General features: G+C 38.0%; 1 protein-coding gene across 1 annotated transcript in view; it reads right to left on the bottom strand.

The window, feature by feature from the left end:
- Nucleotides 1–13,380, bottom strand: part of TMPRSS15 (transmembrane serine protease 15) — a 156,908-nt gene that overhangs the window by 33,704 nt on the left and 109,824 nt on the right. The gene's annotated exons all lie outside the window — the stretch shown is intronic.

Here is a 13,380-nt window from a genome sequence, read left to right as displayed (position 1 = left end):
ATTATCCACTCTTTCCTAGGCTTAGGCTGGAAACTTTAACTTCTGAGTTTTTAATATTTTTCCTGCCTTTTATTTATTCTAGATTTCAATCTTCATATAAACTATGCCTTTAGGCTAGAGACATCCTGGTACCTGCTCTCTCCTCCTGGCTGGCAGGAAGATGATGTGGTTCCTATCTTTTGGAATATCATTATGGACTTGCCCACTGCCTCTCTAAAAGAGGGTCCAGTGTATTCCCTGGACGATAGTCAATGCTGAACATTTCCTAACTCTGTACACAGAGGAGTTTCCAAGGAAGACTCATGGCTATTATGATCAGTAAGAGGAAAAGAAATAAGGAGAGGGTATTTCCTCTCTTTTTCAGGTAAGACAATACCTTAAAGACACTGAAAGTGTCTAGTAGCTTTCATCCACTGAACAGAAAGCTGGAACAATGAAACTCCTATGTAATGTCCCAGAATTCAGCACTTGCACTTTCATTTTATAAACAGATGAAAGTAACTGAAGCACACAAATCAATGAGCAGTCCTTTAATAAAATCTAAAATGGATTTACCGAAGGGAAAATGAGTCTTAGTACTAGTTGCTAAAGTTTAATATATTCATTCCATGTGGGAAGAATAATTATCTTTTTTAAAGACTTATATAAAATATAGTTGTTATAGCTCAGAAAAGAAAACAGGAATAAAGACATCCAAAGAAAAGGAAAACACTCACTTAAGAAGATACATGCACCTCAGTGTTCACAGCAGTATTATTTACAATAACCAAAATATGGAAGCAACCTATTTGGCCATCAACAGAGGAATGGATACAAAAGAATAAAATTTTGCCAATTGTGACAAAATGGATGGACCTAAGCAATCTGTTTAAGGCACTGATAAATTAACTCATAAATCAGGATCCACAAAATGAATATCACCCAGGGGCGTGGTCCATGTTACTAATCTAAATCTAAGTCAACCTGCACTTACAGGAAGTGCTTCACTGTCAAGAAAATGTAACACCAGTCATAATCCTCCAACTCAGATTTAGCTGGCTCAGCTCAGTTTCTCAGTCGTGTCCGACTCTTTGCGACCCCATGGACTGCAGCACACCAGGCCTCCCAGTCCTTCACCAGCTCCCAGAGTTTAACCAACTTATGTTCATTGAGTTGGTAATGCCATCCAACCATCTCATCCTCTGTTGTTCCCCTTCTCTTCCTGCCTTCAATCTTTCCCAGCATCAGGGTCTTTTCAAATGAGTTAGCTCTTCGCATCAGGTGGCCAAAGTATTGGAGTTTCAGCTTCAACTCAGTCCTTCCAATGAACACTCAGGACTGATCTCCTTTAGGATGGACTGGTTGGATCTCCTTGCAGTCCAAGGGACTCTCAAGAGTCTTCTCCAACACCACAGTTCAAAAGCATCAATTCTTTGATGCTCAGCTTTCTTCACAGTCTAACTCTCACATCCATACATGACCACTGGAAAAACCATAGCCTTGCCTAGATGGACCTTTGTTGGCAAAGTAATGTCTCTGCTTTTTAATATGCTGTCTACGTTAGTCATAACTTTCCTTTCAAAGAGGAAGCGTCTTTTAATTTCATGACTGCAATCACCATCTGTAGTGATTTTGGAGCCCCCCAAAATAAAGTCAGCCACAGTTTTCACTGTTTTCCCATCTATTTGCCATGAAGTGATGGGACCAGATGCCATGATCTTTGTTTTTTGAATGTTGAGCTTTAAGCCAGTGTCTTCACTCTCCTCTTTCACTTTCACCAAGAGACTCTTTAGTTCTTCTTCACTTTCTGCCTTAGCTGACTCACCTTACCCCAGAAAATAGGACCTGGTAGCCTGTAAGGCTATAAGGAAATCCTTGGCCTTTTAGCCAGTGGTACCCTGTTTCTCCCTTGCCTCTTCTAACATTCAACTCACTCTTGCCCCAGATCCCTCAGTAATAGTACTACACCGCTTGTGAGGCATTGTCCCCTCCAATCTATGGGCTATTTTTTTCCTGAATGCATGTGTATGTGTGTGCTCAGTCATGTCTGCCTCTTTGAAACCCCATGGACTGTAGCCTGCCAGGCTCCTCTGTTCATGGGATTCTCCAGGCGAGAATACTGAAGTGGGTGGTCATTTCCTTCTCCAGAGGATCTTCCTGACCCAGGGATGGAACCTGCATTTCCTGCGTCTCTTGCACTGCAGGTGGATTCTTCATCACTGAGCCACTGGGGGAAGTCCTTCCCCTTGAATAAAGGACCTCCACTGGTTATTGAATTGGTTTAGTTTTGTCACTTGACAGCACTTGTGGCTACATGGGGGAACATTCAGAAGAGTTATTCATTAAAAATGCACATTGAGGTTGTGGATTTAAGGCTTCCTTTGTCTCTGGCTGCTTTTAGTCTATTGCTTAATTGTCTTTTAAAGATAGATCCTGAGGAGATGTATTAACTTCTGTGGAAATTCAAAGCAAAGTCTAAGCAAAATGATATTGAAAAAATATTGAAAATTATTTATAAATCAGTGTTTAATCTAATACCTGTTCATCACACACCTACCACTGGCGCTGCACTGTGGTGGGATTTTCAATTACATTTTTAACACAAGCCTATCCTAGAAGAAAGGAAGACTAGAGGCAAAGCTTTAAGGACAAAGAATATTTAGTAAATGCTGAATGTTCTACCTGGGATTCTCAAGTACCATTTCATAGTTATGTTTTCAATAGCTGGCTAAGAAAAATAGATTATGTATGTATGTGGAAAAAAATGACACGCATAAACCTTGTATTCTAAGCTTGTGTTCTAAATTTGCAAACTCAAACCTTATATGAGAAAAAAACCTGCAGTTAATGGTGCACGTAGATTGTTTTGGGTTACTCAGAACAACTGGGTAAAACATTCTTTTAGAAAAAACTTCTAAAGTACTCACATAATTAATTTTTATTGTAAATATTGATATCAGCAACCTAAGGGTGGTGTATAGAGCCCATTGGTTCATACAAACATTTCCAGGCATCGGTGCTGGATATTAAAAGTTAGAATTTAATTTGAGAGAGAGTACCTGCATTTCAAACCCTGCCAAGCTGAATTCACCTTTTACAAACCAAACACGATGTCTTCCAATTGGTATTCACAATATACAAAATATAAGCAGCAGAGGAAGTTTATGATAAACTATTTCTTATTTTAGAAAATGATGGAGATAATGAGGATACATTTAAAATATTCTTGGCAAAATAAAAGGTTGACAACCATATGTTAAGTCACTGTTTGGTTCATGGAAATAAAGTCTCAGAACTGAGAAATTGAACTGCTGAGAATATATTATATTCAGTTCTTTAATTAAAGCATGTAACTGAGGCACTCCCTGACTCAATCTCCTTTTTGCAAGAAAACTAGTTGTTCATTTTTGAGAGGCATTCTGTCAAGATTACAACTGGAGTTTGCTTTTTTTTTTTTTTTTTTAAATTCTGAAAAGGTCCCAGCTCTGCAGATTTAGATAACTCTGTGCATATTTGCATAACTGTTTGAAAACTGCAGTTTGGTGCCACATAAAAATGCATCCATATAGCATCACCTTGATGACATGGTAATGCCTCCTGACTGCCTATTTCTAAGACTTTATTACCATTTTTATACGTTGTGCACCCTCAAAGGGCTCCCCTGGCTTCAGGGGAACCTTATTCTCTGTGAGAAAAGAAGCATATAAATGCAGCCCACCATTATTATTTTTGAGGTCATATATGGAGTATAAAAATACACTCAGAGAGGAATTCTAGTGAGAAAAAGAAGCCTATCCCCAGGTGTCTCGCACAGTATTAAATCTTCTGCCTCTCTGCTCAGGTCCCTTGTAGGTTTCCTCTCTTTCGTCTCCCTCCTTAGACTGTGTATACTGTGATAAGAATTCCTCCCTGAAGCTGGAGCTTAGGTAGGGATGTTTTAAGCTTTTGGACTCACTAAAGCTGCAAAGAATCACAAATGTTGCAAATGCTGCAGTCAGGCACTGTAGCTCATTTCACACCCCAAAAGGTTTAAGTAATGAATGGAACCAGATGGGATTAGTCTGAAAATGTTTTAGGAGAAGAATGGGCCTTCCCTTTCGATTGGAGGGAAAGAGGGGGATCGATTTGGCAGGACAGAAGGAAGGAGAGAGCATTTTAATAGGCAGAGGAAAGATGAATGAAAGGAATTTGAGGCAATGGATTGCAAAGCATCCAACTAGGAAAGTGGGGACTCATGGACAATTCCATAAGCATCATGACTGAACTGGACACATGTAACCAAAATGCAACCAAAATAGCTTATTCATTTATAACAACTCACCTAGCACTTACCCAGCCATATGTTAGCTCTTAGAAAACAAGTAAGCTTAATTAATTTTAGATTTTCTGCTCTCAACTCAAAATTTCATGAGACACAAAAGGAAAAAAAAAGTGCCATAGAAAAAATTTTCTTTCCCTTATCAATTTACCCCTTTGTACAAGCTACTGTATTAAGAACCAGAGAGAAATTGATAAGGTCAGTCTGGTAGCCACTTTCTACCATATTAATGGTATTTGCAAGGAGACAAACTCCTTGTACCTCCTACTAAAAACCAAAAACATGGCTGAGAAAACTGATACTTCGATAGTGGGAGATGGGATCTCTGTGGACAGCACCTTGGATAAAATGATATTTATCCCTTGTAGTATATTCTTGATTCAGTTGTAACATTGTTTTCTCAGTCCCTGCAGTTTATTTATCTTTGAATAAGAGGTATACCAGAGACGGCAATGGCACCCCACTCCAGTACTCTTGCCTGGAAGATCCCATGGATGGAGGAGCCTGGTGGGCTGCAGTCCATGGGGTCGCTAAGAGTTGACTGAGCAACTTCACTTTCACTTTTCACTTTCATGCATTGGAGAAGGAAATGGCAATCTGCTCCAGTATTCTTGCCTGGAGAATCCCAGGGATGGGGGAGCCTAGTGGGCTGCTGTCTATGGGGTGTTGGACACGACTGAAGCGACTTAGCAGCAGCAAGAGGTATACGATATACACTTCCATGTTTACTATAAAATTTTCTTCAGTTCAGTTCAGTCACTCAGTCATGTCCGACTCTTTGCGACCCCATGAATTGCAGCACGCCAGGCCTCCCTGTCCATCACCAACTCCCGGAATTCACTCAGACTCACGTCCATCGAGTCCGTGATCAGAGTCTTTTCCAATGAGTCAACTCTTCGCATGAGGTGGCCAAAGTACTGGAGTTTCAGTTTCAGCATCATTCCTTCCAAAGAAATCCCAGGGCTGATCTTCAGAATGGACTGGTTGGATCTCCTTGCAGTCCAAAGGACTCTCAAGAGTCTTCTCCAACACCACAGCTCAAAAGCATCAATTCTTCGGCACTCAGCCTTCTTCACAGTCCAGCTCTCACATCCAAACATGACCATAGGAAAAACCATAGCCTTGACTAGACGGACCTTTGTTGGCAAAGTAATGTCTCTGCTTTTGAATATGCTGTCTAGGTTGGTCATAACTTTCCTTCCACGGAGTAAGTGTCTTTTAATTTCATGGCTGCAATCACCATCTGCAGTGATTTTGGAGCCCCCAAAAATAAAGTCTGACACTAGTGCTTGCTTTTTAATGCCTTACTATATTTTAAGGTCATACATGCAAAATTTCCTTTAGAATTGAAGCTTCAGAAGAAATCTGTTTTCCTACGGAACTGCTGCTGCTGCTAAGTCACTTCAGTCGTGTCCGACTCTGTGTGACCCCAGAGACAGCAGCCCACTAGGCTCCCCCGTCCCTGGGATTCTCCAGGCAAGAACAGTGCAGTGGGTTGCCATTTCCTTCTCCAATGCATGAAAGTGAAAAGTGAAAGTCAAGTTGCTCAGTGGTGTCTGACTCTTCATGACCCCATGGACTGCAGCCTACCAGGCTCCTCGACCCATGGGATTTGCCAGGCAAGAGTACTGGAATGGAGTGCCATCACCTTCTCCTCCTATGGAACTGGTATTATTCAGCTTATCTCATAATTAAAGTTATGTGGTTTTTAATGTTTTCTTTCTGGCATGGATTTCCAGGAAATCTAAAACACATGTATTAGTAATTGTGCTGACCCTGTATATTGTATCGATTTGGTTCCTTCTTTCTTAGACCTTATTTACTTTCCTAGTGTATTAAGTTTACCACATATACTCTGTTATAAATCAATACAGTTTATTTTGAAAATATAAGACTGTAAAGAAAAGAAGAGAGAATGGAAAGAAATAAAGATGAAAAGTTGAGGGGAATAAGGAAGTGAGGATGAAAGCAAAAAAAAAAAAAATAAGAAAGTAAGTAAGAGAAAGAGGAAGGTGCAATTAAAGGAAAGGAGAAAAGAGTATATTATCCCATTTGATTTCATCAATTTAATCCAAAATTGTCCTCGACCTCAAAAAATGTAGCATATTGTTTACTGTTTGATCAGTTGGAAATAATTTTTAGGAAGGAGGCTAAATGAACAAGGAGCTTCCCTGGTGGCTAAGTGGTAAAGAACCCTGCCAATGCAGGAAATGCAGGTTCCATCCCTGGGTAGAGAAGATCCCTGGAGAAGGAAATGGCAACCCAGGCCAGTATTTTTGCCTGAGAAATCTAATGGACAGAGACGCTTTGGTGGGCTATAGTCCATGGCGTCGCAAAAGAGCTGGACACTACTTACAGCTGGCTAAACAACAACATCAGAATGAACAAGAAAACTTTTGTTACTCATTCAGGGAATGATAGTTTTCTCCTGCTCTTATCTTTTTCTATTTTAGAATATAGACACCTCCCTCCCTCTCCACAACATCAGGATTTAAGGGAATGGTGAAAGATATTTTGGTTTGGGGAAAACTATAATATTTGTTATTTTTATGTAACAATTTTAAGTGAAGAAAAAAAAGCCTTTGATTAAAAAAGCAGAAACAGCAACAAAAAACAAATGAAAAACCCCCAACTCTACAACAGGCTTTTGCAGACTAGACAACTAAGTTGCAGAAAATTTATTGGTAGATGATTCACAATTGACCAGAAGAAATTCTGTCTCTTTATGTGTATAATTATATTCTTAGCAATTTCCTTGCCCCATAAATTTCTCTGGGTTGCAAAATACCCATTCATGTTTAAGTCAAAATAAAAGTTAAAGGCAACAAAGGGTTTGCTCCCTAAATTGAATTAATAAAAATAAATGATTTCTTATAAAAGAATCCTTTATTTTCCAATAATATTCTTTCAAATACTTACTAGCATACATCAGGAATGAGTTTTTCCCAAGCAAGCAATAATACCAACCTGTGTTTGTTGAAATCTTAGCCTTGATTTTTTTTCTTTTTTCTAAAGAAAAAAATACCATTTTAATGATGTCCTACTTATAGTGGTCTTTTTAAACTCTAATTTTGTTTTGATCTACTGAGCGAAAAAGTTCTCCAGAGAGGTTAAAAGAGGCTAGTGTGAGAATGAAAAGCTGAGGAATCCCCTGGATTAAGCCAGAGTTGACCTGCACATAGGGAAGCTAAGAATTCATGTTGGGCTGCCGAGGTGGTGCCAGTGGTAAAGAACACACCTGTCAATACATGAGAAGTTAGAGAGGAGGGTTTGATCACTGTGTCGGGAAGATCCCCTGGAGGAGGACACAGCAGCCCACAACAGAATATTTGCCTGGAGAGTTCCATGGACAGAGGAGCTTGGCAGGCTACAGTCCACAAGGGTAGCAAAGAGTCAGACACAACGTAGCACTCATGTTCTTAGGAGGAGAAAAAGTGTTTAATTAGTTTGATGGACAGGGAGGCCTGGCGTGCTGCAGTTCATGGGGTCGCAAAGAGTCGGACATGACTGAGCGACTGAACTGAACTGAACTGAACTTTGTTTTTAATACCAGATGAAATCAAACTGCCAAACTTCAGAGATGTTTTGTATAATTTCTATGTTTTCTACTGAAACAAATATACAAGGTTTCTTGGGTTCTTTTGATATGACAGTTCTACTTTCCTGTAGCAGGAGAATCATCCAGTGTTCTTGAAAGAACCAAGACCTCTGGCACTTACTCTAGCCAAAATTCCAGCCTGAGTTCTATGGAGCCCCTAGCAATTCATGGTAACATGTAGCCAGTTTATAGTTGGAGGAGAAATAACGATATTTTTATTTTTACTAACTTGTAATTGAAACACAGTCTTTATTTCTGCTACAAATGTAGGTGACTAACCACAATATTATTAGCAGCACCAATAATTTTGTCACTAAGACAAATTATACATATCTTCAGATCTTAGCACATTCTTCTAAAAATATCACTTATGATAGCGCAGCAATCATTAGAATCACCAGCATATCTTATTTACTCTCTTAAAAAAGAAATATTTAACACCATACTATATTTTTAACACTTTGATAGCTTTTTCAATGAAATGAATTTCCTTCAAAATTATGTGTATTTTACTCTTTTGCAACTTAAAAATATGCACCTAAGAAGAGGTTGGTAAGTTCCACCAAGACTGCCAGAAATGTCCATGACACATCGAAGAAGGTTAAGGACAACCACAGTTTGAAAGAGATTCTCAAACTATACAGAGCATCAGAATCACCTTAAGGGCTTATTCAAATGCAAACTGTTGGTCTCTGTTCTAGACTTTCAGATGAGTGGGTCTGAGGTAGGGCTCCAGAATGTAAATTTGTATACATGCATCCCAGGTGATTGTTACAGATGCTGCTAATTCTTTTTCTATCTTACTGTTTATTTTAATTTTTCTTTTATATTGAGGTATATTGGTTGATTTGCAATGCTGTGCTAGTTTCAGGTATACAGCAAAGTGATTCAGTTTTATACATGTACTCATCCTCTTTCAGATTTTTTTGCCATGTAGGTTATCATAGAATATTGAGTAGAGTTCCCTGTGCTATACAGTATGTCCTTGTTGATTATCTATGTTACATATAGTAGTGTGTATATGTTAATCCCAAACTCCTACTTTATCCCCCTCCTCAGCCTTTCCCCTTTGGTAACCACAAGTCGCTTTTCAGAGTTTGTCAATCTGTTTCTGTTTTGTAAATATGATCATGTGTATCATCTTTTTAATTTTCACATATAAATGAGATCATATACTATTTGTCTTTCTTAAAATTTACTTTACGGAAGTATAGTTGATTTATAAAATTCTGTTAATTTCTGCTGTAGAGAAAAGTGATTCAGTTACTAATTTGATTTTAAAATGAAACACTGGGAACCGCTGACCTAGACCACCCTGAATCTGAATGTCTGGGAACATGACTGGGTGAATTTAATGTATCATCAGGTTTGGGAACTGTTGATCCAGCTCTTGGATTACACTTCAGTGGTATGCTTGTTTTCATGCCCTTGCCCATAGCAGATATAATTATCTACCACTGGGCACTGTGTTTTCTACATCTTTGTGAGATGATAGGCCTTTTACAGATTAATCTTAGGAAGTTATAAATTATTATAGTTTGCTATTATTTTCTCTTTGCTTATTTTTAATTAATGTATTTCTCATTCTAAAACAGGAAAAAAAAATCAGAGGTACAAATTGCAATTCAGGCAAATGATTAGCTTTTTAGCTTGGTCAGTTAAACCAAATAAAATAAAATTTTTTTTCACCATTTTGCCCACAGCCCTTCCTACCCAACTAGCCCACTGCCTCAACCATTCCACCCAAGGAACATAGTTAAGAATAAAATTAAAATGTTTTTTGCATGTTGAACTCATAAATTAAAATTTTAAAATAACAGAGAATATTATTTATTATTTTTTGTATAAAGATAGCAAATAAAAAATTATTTAAATTTTATGTAGCAGTTATACTTTTTCTACTAATTCCTATATCTAATCTTTATTGTCTTTTTGTGTTAAGGCTTTGCTTTCATGGTTGAAAATTTGGGGATAGTGACAGAAAATATGTACAAGAACAGGAGCATTATTTGTCTACCAATTTCTTAAACTAACAGGAAATACAGATTCTACTTTCGATTTTCTATGAACCTATTTTTAGTGTTAAATTATGAATACGAATTTGTTCTAGTGCTTACACAGGAAATTAAACTATTATGCTCTATGTATGTGAAACATTAATTAAAAAAAAATATTTACCACTCACCTCCCAACATTTTCAAAACACCTCTGAAATGGGAGAACATTGAAGTAGTTCTATTTCTAATTTTGGGTTTCAGAATGAGACGTTCAATTAGATGTTTTTGATATTTGAACTGAAGGTATCCAGCACAAGACTACTATGGGATTTAAAAATTAAATCCCATAGGGGATGCATATAGCTAATTCTATTTTTAAAGTGTTAGCATTCCCTAAATTTTGTAGAGCTTTGCAGACCTGATGACTTCTTGATTTTAATGCCTTAGCAGAGCACATCAACTGCATCGTTCATTTATTGGGTTAATAACAGGGTAGTGTGGTTTCCTAGGAAATATTCTAAAAATCACTGCTCAATATTTCTTTAACATTTATTCTTGCATCAGTCTAAAATGTTTTCTTTCATACTTGGATCAGAGACATGAAAATGTTATTCAAAATTCTTTTTACTTAGGCAGCTATCAATGGTGGGGAATGGAAATATTTCATTAAAAATAGGAAAGCTGATGAAATCTGCCTCATATAATTTACTAGAATCTGTGGGGAATTGCATTTTGTACCCTAACTGTGTAAATAATCTTGATAGGCTACAGTGCCCTTTTAATAAATTGACTCTTAAATTACTTTCCTCTATACCAAACACATCATTTTAAACTCACTAAGTTTTCTTCCATTAGCATGCACCAACCTACACAAATTCTCATTAAGGCTGTAACTTTCTTTCAATTACTAGAGCACTAGGGAGACTAGTTAATAAGTGCTGGTCCAAAGATTAAAGTCTTTGCAGAGATTACCTGACTCATTTCTGAACAGAGCTGAGTGCCTGACCTCATGAAAAACATTGTATTGAAGGCAGTGGGGTGTACTACTTGCTTTACACACACTAAAAAATATATATATATATATCTAGTTCTCTGTCCCTCTCCGTGATTGTGACTGTGATCCATTAGAAATGAGATCAGTGAACTAGAGAGTAAAATCTGGCTGAAGGTAAAAACTTGTAAATAGATAGTATATGGTCATGTGGAATTGGCCGTCATCTATATAGGTCAGGCCACTTTCTAGAAAGCTTTCCCTGACATGCCCAAATTGAGTAGAGGTTCTCCTACAAGACATTGTATTTATCACAATATATTGTAATTCTCTATTTCTGTGTCTGTCTCCACCACATAAGCATTTAAAGTAAAAATTATGTCTTATTTATCCAAAGACAAGACACATTATCATTCCCAATGCACAAACTTCTAAACTGTGAATAATCAAAATAATGTGTTTCTATTAGCAACTGTTAGAAAAATTAATGAAGATAAATGTTCCCTTTCCAATATGCTCTTGCATGCAACTGGAGTCAGCTTTATGCTATCACTCAACATATTTTATTCAAATGCATTAAAAATATTTTTGCCAAAGAAGATCTTGATATCTTTGATCTTTCTAAAGGCTCCACCTTAACGCCAACATTGTCTCTTTGAGGAGACAGTTTAGCTAAGGTTCACACACCACAGAGGAAAGAACAACTGTGTTGACAATCATATAGTGATACTTAGTAAACTGTAACTCAAGCTCCTGTACAGTCAAAGCCCAATCATCCAGGGCATTTAGGTCCATCAACTGTGGTCACAAGGTCAAGGAGCCAATCTCCTTAGCCTAAACTGTACTAAGTTCCTGAGTCTATAAAACAGCTCCTCAGCATGACTATCAAATTAAGTAGTGGAAGCAACTGTGGAAAATTCTTAAAGAGATGGGAATACCAGATCACCTCACTTGGTTCCTGAGAAATCTGTATGCAGGTCAAAAAGCAACAGTTAGAACTGGACATGGGACAACAGACTGGTTCCAAATAAGAAAAGGAGTATGTCAAGGCTGTTTATTGTCACCCCACCTATTTAACTTATATGCAGAGTACATCATGAGAAATGCTGGGCTGGATGAAGCACAAGCTGGAATCAAGATTCCTGGGAGAAATATCAATAACCTCAGATATGTAGATGACACCACCCTCATGGCGGAAAGCAAAGAACTAAAGAGACTCTTGATGAAAGTGGAAGAGGAGAGTGAAAAAGTTGGCTTAAAACTCAGCATTCAGAAAACTAAGATTATGGCATCCAGTCCCATCACTTCATGGGAAATAGATGAAGAAACAATGGAAACAGTGAGAGACTTTTTTTTTCTGGGCTCCAAAATCACTGCAGATGGTGATTGCAGTCATGAAATTAAAAGACACTTCCTACTTGGAAGAAAAATTATGACCAACCTAGACAGCATATTAAAAAGCAGAGACATTACTTTGCCAACAAAGGTCCGTCTAGTCAAAGCTATGGTTTTTCCAATAATTATGCATGGATGTGAGTGTTGGACTATAAAGAAAGCTGAGCACCAAAGATTTGATGCTTCTGAACTGTGGTGTTGGAGAAGACTCTTGAGAGTCCCTTGGACTACAAGGAGATCCAACTAGTCCATCATAAAGGAAATCAGTCCTGAATATTCATGGGAAGGACTGATGCTGAAGCTGAAACTCCAATATTTGGCCACCTGATGCAAAGAACTGAGTCACTGGAAAAGATCCTGATGCTGGGAAAGATTGAAGGCAGGAGGAGAAGGGTACGACAGAGGATGAGACGGTTGGATGGCATCACTGACTCAATGGACACAAGTTTGGATAACTCCGGGAGTTGGTGATGGACAGGGAGGCCTGGCGTGCTGCAGTCCATGGGGTCACAAAGAGTCAGACATGACTGGTCAAGGGAACTGAACTGAGTGGAAGCAAATAACTTCCTAGGGCCTCACCTGCATGGACTCACTATTTAACTAAAAGCAACGTTAAAGTAGGAATCTCGAGTCAGTGCCACTTATCCAGTGCTTTACTTGAAGTGAGGATATACAACTATCCATTTCAGAGTTTTGTTGATTTTTCATTAAAAAACATTATGCCCCATAACCAACACCCCACTGACTCAATGGCTATGAGTTTGAGCAAACTCTAGGTGATGGTGAAGGACAGGGAAGCCTGGTTTGCTGCAGTCTATGGGGTAGCAAAGAGTCCGACACGACTGAGTGGCTTAACTGAACTGATAGTAATTTTTGAGAGTCATTAATATGGAATTATTACTTGAATTAAGTCTTGCAATCCTGCATATTTTCTTTCGTGTGACAATAATACTTCCTCAAATTTTCCAAAAGAATGGTCATGAATGGGTCAGGAAGACACAGCAAAAGCATGTTCTCTCCATTACTCATGTGATTAATTATATACATTATAATAGAGCATAAAATGGAATATTTCCTTTTCTTAAAGAAGACAATTTATAGA

The sequence above is a fragment of the Ovis canadensis genome, chromosome 1, assembly GCF_042477335.2.
Source record: "Ovis canadensis isolate MfBH-ARS-UI-01 breed Bighorn chromosome 1, ARS-UI_OviCan_v2, whole genome shotgun sequence".
In the NCBI taxonomy this organism is placed as follows: Eukaryota; Metazoa; Chordata; class Mammalia; order Artiodactyla; family Bovidae; genus Ovis; species Ovis canadensis.
The sequence above is the reverse complement of the archived record's forward strand: the minus strand, read 5'-3'. Positions and strand labels throughout refer to the sequence as shown.